Raw genomic sequence first — 23,009 nt, 5'->3', positions numbered from 1 at the left:
TTTATCAGCACCAGTCCTGGGGGAAGGTCAGCAGAGGTCCCAAGGTACCCCAAGATCCACCTCCACCTCTACCTGCCAGCTGTCTGTTGGGCTCAGTCACTGAAAGAGCCTCTGGCAGTACTCAAGTTACATGAGGTAGGCTCTCTGTGAGTCACCAGATCGGGAAGAGTGGTGGTCACCAGATTGATACAGGTTCAAACTCAGTGCCAGTGTTGGGCATAAGGCTAATCAGCAAATGTCTAGCTGCCACCCACAGTGTGCTTGCACACTTTTGTGGTGGAGCAGGGCCTCAAGGAGTTGTCAGAGTGAGGCCAAAAGAATTAATCAGACCCAAACAGACCAAGATTTAGCCATGTGAAGGGAGGGCTCTGCATCGGTATGTGAGGGAAAGATGGACTTCATCCTTGAACCACACAACTTATTTTGTGCCAGATTCTGCTGAGAGGAGCCTGAGCTCAGCAAGGCAAGGCACCCAAATTCTGAAAAATGTGGCTAGTGATCTCCTATGAGGCAGAAGTACTGGTAAGGCTTAGGGAAAGATCAGGGGAGTGGACCCTGCCCCAGAGCCACACAACTCAGTCTGTCCCAGCTTCTGCCCAGACCTTGGCAGGGCAGAGCCACCAAGAGTTGTGAGGGTATAGCTGCCAGGATCCAGGAGAATGGGGCTAGTGGCTCTTCCATGAGAGGGGACATCAGCCAAGTTCACAGGAAAGTGGTGGGAATGACCCTCCAAAAGCTCCACAACTCACTGACACCTCCTGAATCAGCTCAGACCACTATACCCTGGCCTAGGCAGCTGACTTCTTTACAGGGTGTAGGGTGGGATGAAAGGAAGTCCAGAGGATGGGGCTCTTGCTATCCTCCATGTTGATGCTGTATGTAGGAGAGTGCTCCATCCAAGAAAGATGGTGTCTATGGTGTGGGAGAGTGACTCAGCACAGGGATCCTGGTGACTATCCCTTTAGCTCTCTCTTCAGAGCCACAAACCCCAGACTCTCCTCATGCAACTCTAGACTGCTCCACTCTCCCTCCACCAGAGCCCATGATGAGTGTCTGGGAACAAGATTGTGTGCTGGTTCTTTAAGAGTTTGCTTGTATCTCTTAGCAGATTCCTGTTTCTCCTTGGCAGAGAGATCCACACTGATTTTTACAGCCAGATGTTATGTGAGTGCCTCTTCCCAGCTCTGGTGTTCTGGGTTGGGGAGAGCCAGCAGTTGGGATATCTGGGTTAGAATATCCCTCCAGAATCTCAGCTACTGTCCATGGGAGTGGACCAGCCCTTTTCGCATCTCAGCCCTTCTTACCAGTCTTGATATAGTTTCTTTTGTAAATCCTTAGTTATAAGACTTCTCTTCAGCTAGTATTCGTTTGGTTATTCAGGTTGCTTGCTCTATATGTTCATTGCAATTCCAGTTTGGTTCTCGGAAGAGGCAAGTCTAACATCTACCTAGTCCACCACCATCTTGGACCTGCCTCTGTGCTTTAATAAATATTGATCTGTGTTATATGTACTATAGATATTAAATATGTCTTGATGTTTGATTATTTACATTTTTTATACTTTTTGAAAGAGTAGTGTTTTAGTTTGCTTTGTGAGTTAGGCAATGTGAATGTAGATACCATTTCTACTTATTTCATGGCAACTCTGGGTATTCTGGAAGGGGAATGGTAGTGTCATGAGATGAGATTATCTCTGCTTTCCAAGAAGATAGATATGTCCCCCAGCTCTGATTTAAGTTATGCCTTCTATATATCAGGTGTCAGCCCAGGGGTTTCTGTCATTTACAACCTGAAGAGACCAACATAGCTTTGAATTTACCCCCATTTAAGGCCAATCTTACTTTTCAACTTCATTTTTAATTAATTTATTTATTCAAGTAATATTTATTGAGTGCCTTCTCTGTGCCTGGTACTTTGAAAAAGTTCAGCTTCCACTTGTATGGAGAAGAAAGAGATGTACATTAAAGCTCTTCTTCTGTAAGCCCTGTAATAAAGAATATACTACCTTCAGGTAGGTATGGCTATGAATTAAAGCTGAATTGCCAGAACTCAGGGAGCAAATTTTTTGATTCTTAAAATAATCCAAGAGGTGGGAGAGAATTAGGCCTAAGGGAAAGTATGTGTGCTGGATTGATACCTTTTATTGAAAATTTATAATGATGGTAGTATTAGTAGAGTATCTGAAAATGGTCAACACATATAATTTTTATTACTTGATGAATCAGTTATCTCTTGCCACAATAATGCAGCACACCAAACAGCCTCAGAACCTGAGATGCATATGAAAATGAACAGTTTTTGTTCACAAATCAATGATTTTCTTGGGTGGTTTTGCTGATCTGAACTGGGCTCAGTAGAGCTTACACCTGTACCTGTTATCAGTTTTGGTTCATTTGGGTAACTTTGCTGATCTTGGCTGGACCTCCTCACTTGTCCAAGACCTTAAAAGTGGGGTCTGCTCCACATGTCTGTCCTTTGAGCAATCTAGTGAACACAAGCTTGTGTAAAATAGAAGCACAAGAGACTAAGTGGAAACATGCAACCTTCTGCTCACATCACCTCTGCTGGCTTTTAATTGAGCAAAACAAACCACAAAGCTGAGTCCAGAGAGAAGAGACAGGCACTACACTACTATAGAGCCAAGGGCAGAGATCCAGGGAAGGCGAAGAATTGAGGCCATTTTTACAATCTGTCTACCACCCTTGGTTGACTTACAAATAGTTCATTAAAATAAATATACATATAAGTGGTTTGGTTTGGTTTGTTGGAGTGTAGACTATAGAATTCCTGAGATCCCTGAATAACAAAGTTCTTCACATTGAGTCTTGGTCAAGTCAACTTTTCTCCAAACACATAAGATTTTCCCTTTTCTCCATAGAAAGAACCCAATATTTTGAGTCTTTTTTTTTTATAGAAAAGAAAAATGCCTCTTGGACTTAGAATATCTTGCCTTCCTTTATGGAGCTTAAATTTCCTAAGCTGGAAACTATGCATGTCTTTTTTTGCCAAGGTCGGTTCTGGGCCTATGATTTCCACTGTCTTCTTGAAAGAAAGAAAAAAAGAGCAACCAACAAGATATTTAGGGCTCTATAATATGTCCTTCTTCCACATTTTATGTAAATTTTTTAAAGGGCCTGATTACTTTGGATATAAGTGAAGCAGAATTATTGTAATTGGATTTTTAGAGACTCTATTATAACATTACCTTTGGTTTTCTGATGTTATGGATTTCTGTAGTATTTGGACTTTGTAATCCCTGGAAGTTTTTTGTTTTGTTTTTTAATCTCACTTTTCTTTTTTTCCCTCTCTGTCTTTTACAGGATACTAACCCTGAAAGGTGGGTAGGATGAAAACACTGAGTAGGTCCTTACATCTAGCTACCACTTTTTGTTAATTACAGGGACTTTGAAAGTGGGCAGTCTAGAAATGAAACCAGCTCTACTGCTTATTGGTTGGATGGCTTGAGGCAGGTTATCTAATTATTTTTAGCTCAGTTTTCCCTTTTGTAAAATGGTGTCGTAGTACCATTTTCACAGTGTTGTCATGGGGCTAAACAAGGTAATACATGGGAAGCCCTTTATCTTATGCTCCTAGATCAGTCATGGTGAACCTATTACACGCAAACTCATTTTTTTGGTTGATTTTTCTTTGTTAAATGGCATTTAAATATATAAAATAAATATAAAAAATATAAGTCTTTGTTTTACTATGGTTGCAAATATCAAAAAATTTCTATATGTGACACGGCACCAGAGTTAAGTTAGGATTTTTCAAAATGCTGACACGCTGAGCTCAAAAGGTTTGCCATCACTGTCCTAGATAATAAATACTCAATAAACAGGGGAGATTCTTATCTTTCCTTGTGAACTGATCTTTTATTCATTGCAATTGACAATATTCTTGAGCACCAGCTTCCTGTCCTGAAGAACTTCACTCAGGCTGTTGATGGCAGCTCAGAAACAGTTTACATAATACACTCCCAAGGAGGACCCAGGTCTAGGATGGTTCTAGGAATGACATCAGCAGGTGGGACATAACAGGAGGCAGCACATGAAGGCACAGCCTTGTTCTGCTTTTGTGGGGGTTTTATGTGTCTGCTCCCATCATTGTCTAGCTGCTCTTCTTCTATTTCAAACCTTCTATTTTCCTGCTTCAGGCTCCATCTCCTTTCAGGGGCCACTCACTCTCCAACAAGTTGGTGTAAAGATCCAAATATGAGAACCAGTGGTTCTCAAATTTGACAGCATGACAGAATTGCTTAGGAAACATAAAAAAATACTGCTGACTGGAGTGGGGCTTAGGCATCAGCATTTTTAAAACATCCCCCATGTGATGCTCCTCTGCAGGTAGGGTGAGAACCACTGGGCCAACCTATCTCAGGGCTTCTATGCAAGATTTCTAGTTCATTCTACTTTTATTATGATCCTACTTCTTGTCATTTGATTGCTGAAGCCTGAAAACATTCCTTTTGGAAGAAATGTTTGTTGTCACAATAGATGTGCAGCAAGAACAATTCTGCCTTACACTTAGGTAGTGACTTATACTCTTCCATAAGCTTTCACATTTGACATGAGAGGTATTGCAATACAGTGAAGGGCCCCACATTAGAACTTGAAAAATCTGAGTTGGAGTTTTACTTAGATCACTAATCAGTTATTGTGACTTTGGCCATAGCTCTTAAATTTTTCAAGACTTTGTTTCCTTACTTGCGCACTGTAAAGAATTCCAGTGTAATGTGTAGTGTAGATAACACTGGGTCTTTGCCCCTCCTGGAAGATGTGGAAACTTCTGCATAGGGTGAAAAAGCGAGTCATCAAAGATCAGGCCTTTAGCCCAGCATAGGTGCTACTACTCTACACTGGCAAATTATCCAAAGAGTTGGGAGGTGTGTTGTTTCAGCTAAAAGAAATGGGAATTAGAGGACCAGCTCTGTGTAGATATAACATATCTACACTTTTCTCTACTCCCATTTTTCTGCCTTCTCACTCCCTTCTAGGCCAGTGGAGATGCCAGATGAATAGATTCCCTTTCACAGGTGCAGTTGAGCAGTCATGAAGGCCCAGGCAAAGTCTTCTCGATTCTGTTGGCACTTGTATGCGTTCTTGTAGCCTTCTTTGAGCAGAATCAGAAAGAAATGGTAGAGATGCCTAGTGTATTCCTCAAATATGCTTTGCCTTCTTCCTGGCACATAACTAAACTACATTTCCCAACTTCCCTTGCAATTAAATTTGAATACCAGTAGAGTTCTTGCCAATAGAATGTGGATGTGCTCCTTCCGGGCCCTGGAAAACTCCAGGGCTTCCTCTGTGGGGTTTCCCTGTCTGTTCTTTGCACCATGGAAGCTGTGTATTTGAATTTGAAGACAGTGAAGCAATAAGGTAGAAGGAGCCAAGGTTCCTGGATGAGGGCTTGAAGAAGAGCTACCTGATCAAGGAAACCTGTATTGAACAACTATATGAGCAAGAAAACAAAAAACAAACAAAAATGCAGAAAACATACCCAAACTATGCTATTTTGTCACACCTTTGAGATTTTTAAAAGTTTGCTTGAATTATGACATTAACTAACTTTGGAGGAATAGAAAGAGGATTGGTGGTTTGGTGGGGTGATGCTCCTCACATCTGGAGTTCTCTGTGGGATCTGCTGAAACTATGACATCCCTTAGCTCCTTCCCCTGCCCTGTATTGTGTCTCTCACAGTCAGAGGTTTCACCTGAGAGCCCCCTCTTACAAGTCACAAGAATCCTCATCCCTGACTCTGCTCCATGGGGTCCCAATCTAAGGCATCGCCCTACTAGAATGTGAGCTCCTAAGGGCAGAAATGTACTTTATTTCATTCTCCACTGAATTTCTAGTTATTCAATGATCGAATGTATAAGTGCCTTATAAGTTTAAGTCACCAGACACTTTAAATATAAGAAAATATAAGTCATGGATTTGACTCTCTTTTCTCAAGTCTTACCTAATGTATTCTTTTTTATGAACCTTAAAAGAATGTAGACAATATTATGCCGTTAGTTTTCACTGTTTTTTTTTTTTTCCTGAATGGACAGTAATAAAGCATTTCTTTTCCTTGATTAGTATTATTGTATGCTTTTCTTCCCCCCCCCCCCCCCCGATAAGTGGACATCTGAGAGAATAGTTTTTTTGAGTAAAACTTGAAATGTTTCATATAAATTATAAAAGTTAGCCTGGCTCTAGAAGCAAAGAACATATCCACTTTAGAGACCTATTACATCTAAACATGATTCCTTTAAAGGACACAGTAGCTGACAGTGTGGCCTTTGCTTTGGAAGGCCCGCTGCAGGCATGGGGAAGGGGGGCTTCAGTTGAGCAGTGGGAGAGAAATGGTGAAGAGCGTGCAGAAAGCGATTGCTTTAAGTATATTGGCTTTTCCTTTCACATCTGCAACGTGATCCTATTATTTTGAAACAATGAGGTCATTTACGTGTGCCTGGCTGGAGGCTTGCTATTTTCCTCTATTCTTTCCTTTAAATCTTTTTGTCAACCATGTTCTCCTCTACTAGCAGAGCAGCTGTCTGGGTAGTTATAATCCCATTAAAAAGGCCTCTATTATGTCAATAATATATTTATAGAGAAATTAGTCACCTGGGGTTGTTGGGTGATTCTTCTGTTTAGACATATTGTACCCCAGAAAAGCATGACTATTCCCTTCTTGTTAGATAAGGCCTGCTGCCTTGTCACGGTACCATATTGGCAGAAACCGATTAGCAATTAACATGGAACATGCCTTCCTCTGTTTGCAAATCCCCCTTAATCTTTGCCACTGATCATATTCCTCTCAAGCTTTTTTGATAAAGCTGAGGTTGTAGATGTGTCTGGGTCTATGGGGCTTATAGTATTAGGTGAAAATATGACAGGCATTAAATGACCATCCTGATGAGAAAGGTGGGGAAATCTAACCACAAAGACTTTGTAAACCTGTTCAAGCGCATTTGATCAGTGCTCTAAAATTAGTAGTACATCTTCCTCCACAGATTCCATTCTTTATTTTACATTCTTGCCATCTGAGGTCAGGTCTAATTATATTCTCCTAAGGGGAAGAGGAAAGGCAAGGGGCTGAATTGCACTAAAGAAACATATCAGATTATTATTAAGCTATCCACCATTAGTATGTTTAGGTTTTGGAAACTCATCATGTTTTACAAACCATAAAACATAGGGCACTTTTTAGCATATTTTACAATTAAAAAAAGGGTGACATTGAAGTCTTTTGTACTGATTTTTCTTTATTTCCATAACATAAAAAATTGATTTTTGAGATACAGAAAGGATCTTGTTCAAGGGTGACCTCAAGGGCTCCCACTGTAATTCCTCAGGAGCTGAAGAATTTTGGAAATGCCCAGATGCAGAAAGAGGGTCATCTATCGTCTAGGTGGCCCTTGCTCTCAGAATGTTGATGTCAAGTTGCAAATGGAGGTGCAAAGGAAGGCAGCCTTCTGAGTACCAGCTGGTGTTATCAACTTTCAATACCATGTAGGCTTTCAGGAGAACCCTAATCAAATTTGCAGAGCAGACTATAAGATTTAAATAAAGGAATATAAAGCAGATGAGCGAATAAAAACTTGCAATATTTAGATAGCATAGCTGAAATTTCCTCAGCTGTTTGGCATTATTTAAACATTACATTCACAGTGAAATTCAGAGAAGCAAGAGTGCTTGGCCAGCTATGTAGCTCTGCAAGTCAGATGTTCTAAAAGTCTCTTTGATCCTGCCCTCTGGCTCCTCCTACTCTTCATCTAGAGAAGGTTTCTCACGGTTCTTTGTTTCTTAATTTCTTTCTTTCTTCTTCCTTTTTTTCACATTCAAGTCAATTTTATGGGTCTTTATTGAGTATCTACATGTAAGAAAACCTGTGCTGCAGGCAAAATGAGGATGAATAGAGGGCAGATGTGTTATGGTGTTTCTACTGGAGAAACGATAAAAATTCTTTGATGTGAAAGCATTGTTGGTTATTACTTAATCCCTATGCTCAGTATCCTGTCTTTTTCTCATTTGTCACTTGCATCTTGGGGTTGAGGTTCTCATGAGCATACACCCAAGGTAGCTTTATGAGATTCTACAGGAATTGAAAAATTCTCTGAGAGTAGAATACTCTAGAGCAGTGTCATCCAATAGAGCTTTTTGTGATGAAAGACATATTTTCTGCATTAACCTATTCAGTAGACATTAACCACATGGGACTATTGAGTGCTTGAAATGCGGTTAGTGTGACTGAGGGACTAAATCTTTAATTCTATTAAATTTAATTAAAATCTAAATAGCCTCATGCTGAACAACGCTAGTAGAGTAGGTAACTTTTCTAGTAGCCAGGATGGACAAAGATGCTATGAACCACATATCTTGAGATTACAATATAATATAGTGGTTGATTGAGAGAGGCAACTGGAACCAGGCTGGCTGGGTTCAAATCCCACCTCTGCTTTATTGAAATATGAAGTTGTGGTAGTTATTTAATTTCTATATATGTTGTGGGATAAAACAATAACAATACCTTCCTCATAGTATGTGTGTAACAATTTATTGGCTAAATCAAAGAAAACAAATAGAATAGTGCCTAGCATATAGAAAGCCAGATTTAGAAGTTGACAATACCAATGACATAAGATTCCTGAGACTCTACTCCAGGAACTAATGAAATAAATTAGGAGGATTGAAGAAAACACTTAACTATTCATAGGTGCTCACTCATGAGAGCTTTTACTTCTTTCCTTTCTTTTTCATACTAATAGTTATTTAACTCATATATTCACCTAACAAATAAGGCTGTTCTGTTCCAGTCTTGTTACTTGCATTGAGTCAGATCTGGCAACTCTGTGAATGAATGAGTGTTGTTCATAATGTCCTATCCTTAACTGCCCTGCTCAGCTTTTATGCACCCATGCGTATGGCTTCTTTTATGGCAGTGATGGTGAACCTATGACACTCATTTTTTTGGTCGATTTTTCTTTGTTAAATGGCAATTAAATATATAGAATAAATATCAAAAATATAAATCTTTGTTTTACTATGGTTGCAAATATCAAAAAATTTCTATATGTGACATGGCACCAGAGTTAAGTTAGGGTTTTTCAAAATGCTGACACGCTGAGCTCAAAAGGTTCGCCATCACTGCCAATCTATCTCATATTTGTCTTCTTTTCCTGATGTTTTCTATTTTTCCAAACATCATAGTTGTTTGAAAAGAACCCTTCCTTCTCATGATGTGCCCAAAGTAGGACAGCTTCCATTTTGTCATTATTTTTCATCCAGTGATGTTTCAGGTATAATTTGCTCTAGGACCCACTTGTTAGTCTTTTTGGTGGGCCTGGATATCTGTAGAGCCTCTCCTCCAATATAACATTTCAAATAAGTCAATTTTCTTCCCTGTCAGCCTTCTTCACTGTTCAACTTCCACATCCACAATAGTAATTGGGAATACAAAGGAATGGATGATCTTAGCCTTAGTCTCTAGTGACATGTTTTTGCTATTGGTGATCTTTCCTAATTCTTTCATTTCTGCCCCCCTGAGTCTCAGTCATCCCTTAATTTCTTGAGTGCAGTGACTGGACATATACCAGTGAACAGAATAATTGTGCTTGTCCGGAGGAGTTTATAATCAGCTGAGGGAGACTATTAAAGTTGGAATATAAATGTGGCCCCACTTCTTCACCCCTCTCTGTATCACACCCTTTGTCATGTCACTTTGAAGTAGCTCTTATCAAGAGGAGTCCATTTCCTCACTTTTAAATCTGGCTAGCCCTGTGGCTTGATTTGACCAATAGAATGTGGTAAAAGTGACCCTGTGCCTATTCTCAGCCTAGAGCTCAAGAGCCCTTGTGCAAGTTCTCTCTGTCTTTCTCTCTCTCTCTCTCTCTCTCTCTCTCTCTCTCTCTCTCTCTCTCTCTTGTCCAGCTGCTTTGTAAATAAGCTCCAGCTAGCCTGCTGGAGGACAGACACCAGATATACATGGACCACAGCCAAATCAGTCCAGTTAAGACGATGGTAGGACAGGAGGGCCCACACAGATAACCACAGATGCATAAGCAATGACAGCTAGGCACAGCCCATTGACTCGTGTTTGAAACCACTAAGTTTTGGGGAGTATTTGTGTGCAGCCATCACTCACTGACACAGAGATAGTTCAATCGATGCAGCAGCAATCACCATACAGAAGTGGAAATAAATATGGAATCTCAGAGGAACCTTCTTAATGGAAGACATTGTTAAGCTCAGACCTAAAAGATGATGAAAGAAGGAGATGTTTCAGGCAGAGGGAATTACATCAGAAACCTGGAACGTAGAGAACAAAACTCACTTTTTCTACATGCTATCAGGGACACATAAATATGAACATTCTTTTGCTCAAGGAGCTTCTTATGTTGCTGTCTTGTCAAGATTCACACACAAATAAAGAAGTCAGTTATTAAACAAAATGAACTTATTTATTCAGACTCTGATGCAAGAAGTGGGAAGAGCATGGATAGATATCTATAAGGCTGGAAAACAGCCAAGAAAACTCGGAAGATAAACTAAGTGTGATAGGACTTAAAGAAAGGGCAAGACATGGCAGGGAGCACAGGGGAGAGGAATATGTGCCTGGAACCTTTTTGTACATTTTGTGGGAGGATCTATGTGGTCACGCCTGCTCACTGAACCCCTACTGTGTGCTAAGCCCCATGGAAGGAACTATGGGAAAAGAAAAAATAAGCAGGAAACATTACCTTGTCTTCATGAAATTGAGAGTTATGCTTACCTTGGGATGCCAAGCTCCTTTCAGGTTGCATCGTGGCTTTTGCACAATATAAGCTCAGCCTATCATTTCTTCCCATTTGTATCTTTGGGGATGTTGCATGGTAGAAGGTGCAGGGGAGTTATGAAATTGTAGATCAATGAGTATACATTCAGATGTTTCCATAGCAGCAGGGGGATTGGTGGCCAGTTTTTCAGAACAGGCTGTCTCTTGACCATTTTTCAGAGACCAGGGAGCTCCATTTCTCAGCCCCCTGAAGTGTGGATTTCATGCTGAGCCAAGTTTGGAGTCCCAGGACATTGGCATCTGTTGAGAGCTTTATCTTCTCTCTTGAAGGATTTACTGAACCTCCTTGGGGTTTAGAAGCTTATATGGTATTTTCTTAGCCAGAACTCTTTGTAAAACTTCTCATACATAAACAAGAGGATGCCCCACCTTCTGAAAACAGTGCTTAGGAAAACGTTAATTTGAAGTGAGGGTCTGCGCAGAGAGTTCTGGAATTAGCTAAGAGCTGACAAGCCTGTGCTGAAGCAGAAAATTGCTTATTTGTGAGAAACATATTTGTTGAATAAGAAAAGAATGCTGTCACCAAAACTAAGACCAGGCATCCAGGGACATGTTTGGCGTTAATTCATGCTGACCCTCTTTCCGGTTCACGAATGTGTTTGGATGACTGGGTGGGGGGTGGGGGCAGGGGCTCTTTTTGAAGGCTCACAAGAGTCCCCATGGTGAGTGGAGTTGCCATCTCTAACCCTATCTGGTCTTATCTAGGCTTCTCTCATGGGCTCTCAAAGGCATTTCAAAATAAACAAGTGAGAAAGGTTCCCAAGACCATCCTAGTAATCTACTCTGACACTTACTGAGATGATGGGCCAAAGCTGGTCCCTGTCCATCAGTTCTCTGGTCTAGCATCTGAGATTATTTTCCTTGTTAGTTCAGGAGTGAGGTTCTGCATGTTACCATCAAGTGCTCTGGTCAGAGCGTTTCCTGTTGCCACAGTTTTAGAGAAATATTGTTTAAATGGAGATATATACTTTTAATATTATTTGTGGCTTCTGGACCCTCTCATTCATTTCAAATGTATTTAAGTATAGGGGGTAGTCATGGGCTAAAGGAGAAAGTTCCTGTGATTAACTGTTTTTTAAAAATCAGTTTCTAATAACCATATAGAAAAAATTACAGTTTATATGAAATAAAGAGGAGATTTCTATAATATATAAAGAGTATCTACATATCAATAAGAATAGACAAGAACTTAATAGAAAAAATGGATAGAAGATGTGATTAGGTAGTTCACTAAAAAGAAAATTAATGAGCCCTGGCTGGTGTGGTTCAGTTCTTAGAGCATTAGCCCATGTACCAGAGGGTCACGGACAGGATGGGTTGTGGGTTCCCTCCCCACCCCCTATTGGGGCTCTTGTGGGAGGCAGCTAGTAGGCAACCAGTTGATGTGCCTCTGACATCGATGTTCCTCCTTCCCTCCTTCCCTCCCTCCCTCCCTCCCTCCCTCCCTCCCTCCCTCCCTGGCTCTCTGAAATAGCAATGGAAAAAATATCCTCCAGTGAAGATTAACAACAACATAAAGCAAATTAATGAAATGAATATTTAGAAAAAACTATTCAACCTCATCCTAATATATAAAAACCCAGGGTCTGTAACATCCAAAACAACCAAAGGCTCAACTGACCAGAAGGCAGTGCTGGGTTGCCATCCCAGCACTGACTGCCAAGGGGGCTGCGGATCAGGCCTGAAGAGAGGCCTGGAGAGAAAAGCAGGGTCTGATCCATAGCTTATGTGGCAGCTGTTGATCAGCACTTGCCTCTCTCTTTCGCTCTGGGCCTGGCCAACAGCTGTGCTCTTCTCTCTCTCTCTCTCTCTCTCTCTCTCTCTCTCTCTCTCTCTCCCTCTGCTGGGGCTGCTGATCAGCCCCGTCTCTCTGATCAGGTCTGTTGATAGGCCTGGAGACACTGACTAGCATAGAAACTGACCAATCAGAACCAAATCTGGGTGAAGTGCGAGGAGCCAGTGGCTGCCTAGGAGGTGGAGCTTTTGATGTTGAATGGCATAGAAACCGACCAATCAGAACCTAATCTTGGTGAACTGCAAAGGCAGAACCTAAGGCAAGGGCTGAGGAGGGGTTTTAAGGGCAATAGCTGTTTGGGTGTAAGGTATAAGAAAGAGGTTCAATTTTTAAATGACCGGTTTGGCAGTATAGTGCATATGGCTGGCTATCAGTCCAGGTATAGAGATTGTAAATTTTTGTCTGCCAAGAGCATCTCCTTCTGATGAAAAAGGCTCCCCCCTCCCCCCCCCCCCACTTAAGCAATCCTCTCCTATATAATCTATCTATACTACTAAAAGGGTAATATGCTAATTAGACTGGGTCGACTGGCCATCTTCTGGACTCTGACTTCCTTCTGGACAAAGCCATTGTGGTGGGGGCTGAGGCAGAGGCCATTAGGGGTGATCAGGCCAGCAGGGGAAGGCAGTTGGGGGCAAGATCAGGCCTGCAGGGCAGGGCAGTTAGGGGCGATCAGGCAGGCAGGCAGAGAGGTTAGGGGTGATCAGGCAGGCAGGCAGGTGAGCGGTTAGGAGCCAGTGGCCCCAGATTGCGAGAGGGCTGTTGGACATCCCTCAAGGGGTCCCTGATTGAAGAGGGTGCAGGATGGCCTGAGGGACCCCCCCCCAACCCCCCATGCATGAATTTTGTGCACCAGGCCACTAGTCTATAATAACAAATACACATATTCAAACTATAATAAGATAGTTTTCATCGCCCAGATTAGCAAGCACCTAAATGTTTAATAATATATCTGGTTTAAGAGATGTGAAGAAACTGAAACTCTCATACATTATTAGTGACAATTTAAATTGGTACAAACAATTTGGAGGACCATCTGATACTAGCTACAAAAATGGCAAGTGTCCTTTGACTTAAAAGTCTACTTTTAGGAATTTGTCCTACAGAAATACCACACATGGGTGAAATAATGAATGCATAAAGTTATTCATTGTGGCACTATTGGTAAATACAAAAGGATGGAAACAATTCAAAATGCCTGTAAATACGGGTTTGGATAACATATTATGCTGCAATATATTATATTATGCAGTGGTTAAAAGGAATGAGGCAGATCTTTCTTTATGTACTGCTATGGAATAACACCCAATATATATTTTTATGGGAAAAATGCAGGGTGCAGAATAATTTCTTTTGTGAGCTACCATCAGTATAAGAAAGAAAAAAATGTATTTGTTTGTATGTGCATAAAATGTCTTTGTATACACAATAAAATGGAAATACCATTTTCGTCCAGAGGGGGGTTAGAAGTCAGAGGTGTGAGGGAGACATATTTTATTGTGTATCCTTTTGTATCTTTAGAATTTTATACCATGTATATGATTGTATCACTCATAAAAAATCTGAGCCTTAATATGGATTCTCAGATAAAAGTTTCTTTTAGGTTTTCTTCCGTCTGGAAATTTGGAATTGTTCTTCAAGCCCACCTGAGAGACTATTTGCTGCACAAGGGTCAGAGCCTATCACTGTCTTCTCCCCTTTGCCTAATCTAGTTCCTAGCATAGAGTAGTGGCTAAAAAATTCTTGTTGTAAATCTAAATAAAGGCTTAACATGTGTAAGATGACTACACAGAAGTTTGTAGCTCCCAAGAATCCACAGTGGGGCTAGTTTGTACACACTATGATTGCCAGGGGAGTAATTTTACATTGAAATTGATCATTTGCCTTCTTAAAGAAAAATTGAAGAAAAGAAATGGGCTTACTTGAGAATGTGCTATAAAAACTGGTATGACTGTATTGAAAGAGTTTAGTCACAGTTGTGGTCAGTGGTCATTGGTCACTGATAAATTCCTTCGGAGAGGATGGACAGTGAACAGAGGAATCTGTAGGCATGGTCTTGATCAGTGCTCTACTGGTAAAGGTTTAATAACTGGGTTCTTGAAAACAAACAAACCCTGACTTGTAGTGTTTGCCAATTTCCGTGGTGTAAATACTCCCACCATCGCTGATTTCAGGCTACCGCTGTGGATTCTCGAAATGTGAAGTTGGGAAGAGATGATAGCAGTTGGCTCTTGTGACCCAGTAAGAGCCAGGTCCAGCACATCACTGATAGGAATAGGTAAGAATTTCCCTTCTGTAGTTGAGCGGTTAAGGCTTTAGTAGGGGTGGGGAACCTTTTTTCTGCCAAGGGCTATTTGGATATTTATAATATCACTCACTTAATATAATTCACTTAATATAAATTTATGTTGCTATGAAAAAAGCTCCTAGATTTATTGAATTTTGAGTTCTGCCTGTGGTTGCCTTGGCAGGGCCAGACCACGTGATTTAGTGGGCTTTCTACGGCCCAAGGGCTGGGCATTCCCCTCTCCTACTTTAGAGTATAAATGACTCTTTGAAGGGTGGAGTGTTAGAAATGTTATGTAATTCTTCTAAGTCAGTGGCTCTCAAAGGGTGGTCCAAGCAAACGGTGGGGCTCCACCCCAAACCTGCTGAATCAGAAACTGGGGCTGGGCCCCAGCACTGTAGATTTGAAAAAGCCCTCCTGGTGATTCTGGTGCATGCTGAAATTTGAGGACACTTCCCCAAGCCTCTGCTTTCTCTAGAAATGGTCAGGTGTATTAAAAAAATACAGAAGGTCTATACTTAGAATTATATAGAATACTGATTATAATGGACTTGGCACAGGAGGGGTATTTTCTATGGCTCAATTAAACATTTAAGAGGCATTAAATGAGTTTGAGGTATCCTCAATTCCCTTTCAAACGGGCATATACCAAGAATAACATCCATAGCTTTATGTACGGTGGACCATGTGTAATTATCTCAATTTTTATTGCATCATTTGGGAGAGGTGAATACCAGCACTGTTTCATAGCAACATGCTTGTGTAGGATAAGATGCCTCAGACTAAGGTCAGAGAAGTGATTTACCCTCCAATGCTCAGCTCCTTGGTAGCTCCCAGTCTTTGCTTAACTGATTGAACCAACTTACTAGACATGTACCGAAAACCAGCCTCCATGAGAGGAAGATAATGAGCAGTGAAAAATGAGGAAAATATGTTTGGAGACCGAGGACTTGAATCTCAGGAAAGCTTCAGAGTTGGATAGCAAAACTTGTGGTTTTGGAAAATGTTAGCTTCATTTATTGAGCGCCTACTACCTACTAGCTGTTATCTTTATTTTACAGAAAGAGATAATGGAGAGCTCAAGTAATATGTTCAAGGTCACAGAATAGATGGTTAGCTTCTTGGATACAAGAAAGACATAGAGGCAGTCCCTTTACTACCATTATCTTATTTTCCTTTATGCATTTTTTCCTTTATGCCTCAGGCTGTCACTGATATAGGAATAGAAGGGCCACTAACCCTTCTTGCAGGCTTTTTTTTTTTTTCCCATTTAGGCATATTTTAGAAAGACTTATACTAGAATGGTCTATGGCACGCTTCCCCGAAGGCACGGAGATGAACTTCCAAAAGTTAATGCAGTGCAGTGGTGAAAGCATGGGTCTCACAGACCTGTGGTTGAATTCTTGCTCTACAACTCATTAACTCTCTGACCTTGAGTATATGATTTATTCTAAGTGTCTTAGGTCAAATTCCTCAGAGGCAGAGCCTGAGATGTGTTTTTTTGGGGGCAAATGTTTTGTTAAGGGAGTGTTGTTGGGAAAAATCTGAAATAGAATGAGCGAAGCCGGAGAGGGAAGGGGAAGATGCTGAGCAAGAATGTAGAATCTGGTTCAACTGGAATCTAGCTTCAGCCTCATCCCACAGGGAACTCTGGAGTGGGAAGTGTACCATAGAGTTGGTCACAAGGAGGTCAGCTTTTGGACCACTCTGCCAGTCAGTTTTTGTCTAGCGTCTTCCAGGGAGGGATACAATCTTCCTGTGATGTGTTTCTGTCATAAAAGGACAATTCTCAGGAGAAGGGGGCAGCTCTGAGCATTAGCTGCCATTATTCACAGTAGTTAGGTCTCAATGGGATTTGGGTAGGAGAGCACAGCTCCTACTATAATCACTCTCAGGTTTTTAAATAGAAAATGTATCCCTGGAATACATTCCACTTGATCATAATGTATGATCTTTTTAATGCATTGCTGGGTCAAGTTTGCTAAAAATTGGTTGAGGATTTTAGCATCTATGTTCATAGGGATATTAGCCTATAATTTTCTTTCTTTGTAGTATCTTTATCTGGGTTTAGAATTAGGATAATGCTGGCCTCATAAAAAGAGCATGGGAGTTTTCCCTCCTCTTAAATTTTAGTTTGAGAAGGATAGATGTTAGTTCTCTCAATATTTGGTAAAACTCATTTATGAAGCCATCTGGTCCAGAGCTTTTGTTTGTTGGGAATTTTTTGATTACTGCTTCAATTTCACTAGTTGTAATCTTTTTATTCAGATTCTCTGATTGTTCCTGCTTCAGTTTTGGAAGATTGTATGTTTCAAGAAATGTATTCATTTTGTCCAGATTGTCAAACTTGTTGGCATACAGTTGTTCCTAATATCTTCTTACAATCCTCTGTATTTCTGCGGTGTCAGTTGTTACTTCTCCTCTTCCATTACTGATTTTATTTATTTATCTTCCATTACTGGATGAGTATGGTTAAAGGTTTGACAATCTTGTTTATCTTTTCCAAGAACCAGCTCTTAGTTTCATTGATCGTTCTTATTGCTTTTTTAGACTCTATTCTGTTTATTTCTGCTCTAATCTTTATTATTTCCTTCTACTCACTTTGGGCTTTGTTTGTTATTTTTTTTTTCAAGTTCCTCTAAGTGTAAAGTTAAATTATGTAAGTCCTAGACTCAGCTATCAGATAAGAAGAAATAAAAGGCATCCAAATTGGAAAGGAAGAAGTAAAACTGTCATTATTTCCAGATGATGTGATACTGTATATAGAGAACTCTAATGATTCCGCAAAACAACAACAACAACAACTTCTACTAGGATTGATAAACGAATTCAGTAAAGTGGCAGGATCCAAAATAATATCCAGAAATCAGTTGCATTTTTATACACCCATAATGAACTATCAGAAAGGGAAACTAAGAAAACAATCCCATTCACAATTGCTTCAAAAGGAATAATATACCTATGAATAAATTTAACCAAGGATGTAAAAAAACTGTACTTAGAAATTATAAGACACAGAAGAAAGAAATGGAAGAAGGTACAAATAAGTGGAAGCATATACCCTATTCATGGATATGAAGAATTTACATAATTAAAATACCCACACTACTCAAAGAAATCTACAGATTCAATGCAATCCCTATTGAAATACTGATGGTGCACTTCACAGAACTAAAACAAATATTCCAAAAATGTATATGAAACCACAAAAGACCCTGAATAGCAATAGCGAAAGCAGAACGAAGTTGGAGGAATCATACTACCTAATATCAAACTATACTACAAGGGCATAGCAATCAAAACAACATGGTACTGTCATGAAAACAGACATATAGATCAATGGAACAGAAAAGAGAGCCCAGCAATAAACCCACACCTTTATAGTCAATTAATATTTAACAAAAGAGGCAAAAACATACAATGGGCTAAAGATAGTCTATTCAATAAATGGACAGATATGTGTAAAAAAATGAAACTAAACCACTTTCTTATAACATGCATAAGAATAAACTCAAAATAGACCAAAACTTAAATGTTAGACTAAACCATAAAAAATCCTAGAAGAAAACACAGGCAATAAAATCTCAGACATTTCTTGTATGAAAGAAATACTTTTTCTGACATATCTCCTTTGGCAAGGGGAACAAAGGAAAAAATTAACAAATGGGATTACATCAAGCTAAAAAGCTGTTGCACAGCAAAGGAAACCATCAACAAAATGAAAATATAATACGCTGAATGGGAAAACATATTTGCCAATGATACATCGGAGAAGAGATCAATATCCAAATTTTGTAAATAACTTACAAAACTCAATATCAGGAAGACAAACAATCCAATTAAAAAATGGGCAAAGGACTTGAATAGACACTTCTCCAAAGAGGACAGATGGCCAATAGACATATATAAACTTGCTCAGTGCCACTAATCAGCAGAGAAATGCAAATTAAAACCGCAATGAGGTATCACATCACAATGGTCAGAATGGCTATCATCAATAAATCAACAAATAACAAGAGTTGGTGAGGATGTGGAGAAAGTGAACCCTCATGTATTCTTGGTGGGAATGCAAACTGGTGCAGCCACTGTGAAAAGCAATATGTAGATACATCAAAAAACTAAAAGTGGAATTTCTTTATGACTCAGCAATTCTTCTGGGACTTTATCTGAAGAAATCTGAAACACTAATTTGAAAGAATGTATGCACCCCTATGTTCATTGCAGCATTATTTACAATAGCCAAGATTTGGAAGCAGCCTGAGTGTCCATCAATAGATGAGTGGATAAAAGCAGCCATAGTACATTTACACAATGGAATACTACTTGGCTGTAAAAAAGAAGAACATTTTACAATTTGTGACAGCATGGATGGACCTGGAGAACTTTATGTGAAGTGAAGTAAGCCAGTCAGAGAAAGGCAAGTACCATATTATGTCACTCATAGGTGGAATCTAATCAACAAACTGAACTAACAAGCAAAATAGAGAGTAGGCTGACAGCTCTTAAGGTACAGAGTCTGGGGGGTGGAGGGATTGAGCAACTAAGAACAAAAAAGAGAAAGAACTGGTAGACACGGACTACAGTGTGGTGATTGTGGTGGGGAAAGGGGTGGGTAGAGGTGGACGAGTGTATAGGGGGGATAAATGGTGATGAATAAAATACGGTAACATTAAAAAATGAAATGTTCAATACTAGTGCCAACTCAAAGCTGGTAATATAACTACTAAGTGACATGATGCATTCAGAGGCTTAAACACAGTGCCAGGCACAAAGTAAGCACTAAATCATTGTTAAAGTTTCCCTTCCTTCATCTCTCTGGTTGCAGTGAAGAACATTTTCTCAAAGGAATCAGCTATTCCCTGCCCACACCCTTATATTAGAAGAAAATATTTGGGGAAGGTTATTCACTTTTCCCTCAAAAATATTTATTTAGCACCTACTGTGTGCTAGTCATAGGTCTAAGTGTTGGGAATATAGTTATAAAACAGACAAGATCCTTGCTCTAGTCTAATTTGACTAACATTCTACTATAGAGGAACTCACAATAAGCAAATAAACTAGCAAATATTACCTATGATAAGGACTATAAGAATATATGTTAGGGGATGAAATCCAAAATGACTAGAGGGCTACAGTAAATTGGTTAGTAGGGCTTGGCCGGTGTGGCTCAGTGGCTGAGCATCGACCTATGAACCAGAAGGTTAAGGTTCAATTACTGGTCAGGGCACATGCTTGGGTTGCAGGCTTGGTCCCCCTTAGGGGGTGAGGGGTGCAGGAGGCAGCTAATCGATAATTCTCTCTTATCATTTATGTTTCTATGTCTCTTTCCCTCTCCCTTCCTTTCTGAAATCAATAAAATATATATTTAAAAAATGGAGTGGTAGGAAAAGTCCTCTCCAAAATGCCATTGGCTTGAAGGTCAAGAATGAATTGGCCATTCAGAGTTATGGGAGAAGACAATTTCAGGCAGAGAAACCAGCTAATGCAAATGTCCTAAGGTGAGAAGAAAATTAGCAATTCAGAGCACAGAGGAAAGGCCAGCGTGCCCCAAGTGCAGAAAACAGGAGGAGGATGAGGATAAGACTATGAGCCCAGAAGATAAGGTTGGAAGGTAGACACAGGCTGGAACTTTCAGAGCCACAGTAAGGTGTTCTAAGAAATTTTAATTTCACTATAAATCTCAAGGAAAGCCATTGGTGAGTTTACACAGGGAAGTAAAACAAACTTACATATAGATTTAAAAGATCATTCCAACTACTTTGTGAGGAAAGAATTATTAGAGAACAAAAGTGGAAGCAGAGAGACCAGTCAGTAGGTCTTTGTAAAGAAAATGTGGTCTTGGAACAAGGTACTGAAACAAACAAAATAAATGTAAATGGATTCGGGAAATGTTTTGGAGGCATATTTGGTAGGCCACCTTGACAGATTGGGTGTTGGCCCTGAGAGAAAAGGAGAAATCAATGATGAGTCCCCCATTCATAGCTTGAGCCCCTGGGCAAATGGTTAAGCTATTTCTGAGGTGGTAAGTAACAAGGATAGGCAGGGATCTTGTGTATCACAGAAAGAAGGAAGCTGATGAAAACAAAGGTATAGGGAGCAAAATGAAAGAAAAGGAATGTGCCACAAGGTACTAAATAAAATGGAGAAAATCAGAAGAAAATGAAGTAAACAAGATTAAAAGTTTAATACTACTGGCTGGAAGATTTAATGCACAATATGAGATGCATTGGAATATGAAAGGCCTATTCAAAGTATTCGGTCTTGTGATCAGCATTTTCATAGAATGGCAAATCAATTTTTTTTCTTCCAGTCACATCTAGGGGTATTTAGGTTCTGGAATCTTGGAAGGACTGAGAGTTTACTTAAGAATTACAAGTGTTTTTTCTTTTTCTTTTTTTCAGATCTAGTCATCAAAGCCATAAGTACCAGGGATGAAATCCTTTTCAAATAGGGATATTTTCTGAGAGGTATACTTTGAAAATCTCAATAGATGGGTAGGAAAAAAGCAAAGTCTCAGCTTTTTCCATTGGCCTGACTCCTTTTTGGGGACAAGAGGCAGGAGCTGGCATACTCTTTCCATCATATTCAATAGTAAGAAAAATTATGAAACAAATGTAGCATTTCTCCTTCAAAGATTTAAAATTAAGAAAAATATTTTGGGGTTGGAAACTTGGGAGCGATGGGCTGTGCTGATCTGTTTGTCCAAGACCAAAAATTCCAAAGAGCTTAGGAGAAAACACAACAGAAACTCTTCTGTAGCTTTGTTCTTATTCACTATTCTTCTTTCAAGGCCAACTTTATTCTTCCTAATTAGGCTTCCTTCTATTTTAATTTTTTAAGAACTCCAAAGGTTACCGGAGGAAGAATAATGTAGAGGTGGTTGAGATGTTGCGTTTGTTTTTCATGGTTGTGTGTTATGTTTCTAAAAGCAGCTATCAGGAACCACGGGAAATACTAGGGATTTCTTTAGAGCCATTTGAATCATTTAGTGGCCATCCATTTAGAGCTGGGACCCTATAATCATAAATCTCTCTTTCTTCTATTCCTCCATTGGCAAAAGGGTAAGATGTTGGTGCAGTCAAAAGAAGATAATAATGGGTCCTTGTTGAGAGTTTTGATAATGCTGTCATTTCCAGTCACCCATGAACTTGTCTGAGTGGGCTTTAATTGGAAATTGTAACGGGATCAGTGAGTCTCAAGCATCAGGAAATTATGCCCAATTCTAATACAATTGAGATGATTAGATGAAAAGCATTATTTCTTGATCTCTACTATGCTCCTGGTCCTACACTAGACATGTTATACATATTATAGTATTTATGCCTCCTGTTAACACCTGAACATTATAATTTCCATGTGAGAGCATTCTTGCCTAGCTGGATCTGAGGTGTGGACACATCAGGCAGGAGAAGTTGGGTGACACCTCTTCCTCTAGATTACTGTATGTATCGACTGATCCTCAGGGGAGTCCAAAAATTTCCTGCAGAGGAAAAGTAACTTGCATTGAAATGGACTTGGCAGGGGATTACAACAGAAGCCAAACTTCAGGGAGGGACTCTTGAGACCTCGATGAGTATTCATTCCAATAGAAGAATACAGTGTGATGAGGCAGATTTTGCAATAGGGATCACATTGATGTTGGTCCTGGGTCTAGCATTGAAACTGGCACATGATACTCCGACAGTATATATGAACCATTGGAAGAAAAGGGCAGTTTTAAAAGCCAGAATTCTAGTTAATGCTGTCCAGTAGAACTTTCTGTGAGGATGAAAATGTTCTATATGTGTGCTGGCCACATGGGGCTACTGAGCACTTGAAATGAGGCTAATATGACTGAGGAAAGGAATTTTAATTAAGTGGCCACATGTGTCTAGTGCCTACCACAGTTAAATGCTTGAGTGCCTACACTGCTGTGGGATTCCCCAGTACTAAGCATAGCTCAGTAAATCCAAGTTAGAGACGTGGAAGTCAGTGGCGGCAAAGTGCAGCAGAGTGTGGAGTGAGAGATGTCAGAGTGAATACAGCCCAAACCAATTTAGAGTTTGATAGAAATGTGCTTATGTACTGGACTTCTTGTATAAGCAGAGACTGGTTAAGAGCTGGCAAAAT

Source organism: Myotis daubentonii, chromosome 8 (genome assembly GCF_963259705.1).
Source record: "Myotis daubentonii chromosome 8, mMyoDau2.1, whole genome shotgun sequence".
Classification (NCBI taxonomy): Eukaryota; Metazoa; Chordata; class Mammalia; order Chiroptera; family Vespertilionidae; genus Myotis; species Myotis daubentonii.
Note: the sequence above shows the minus strand (reverse complement) of the source record.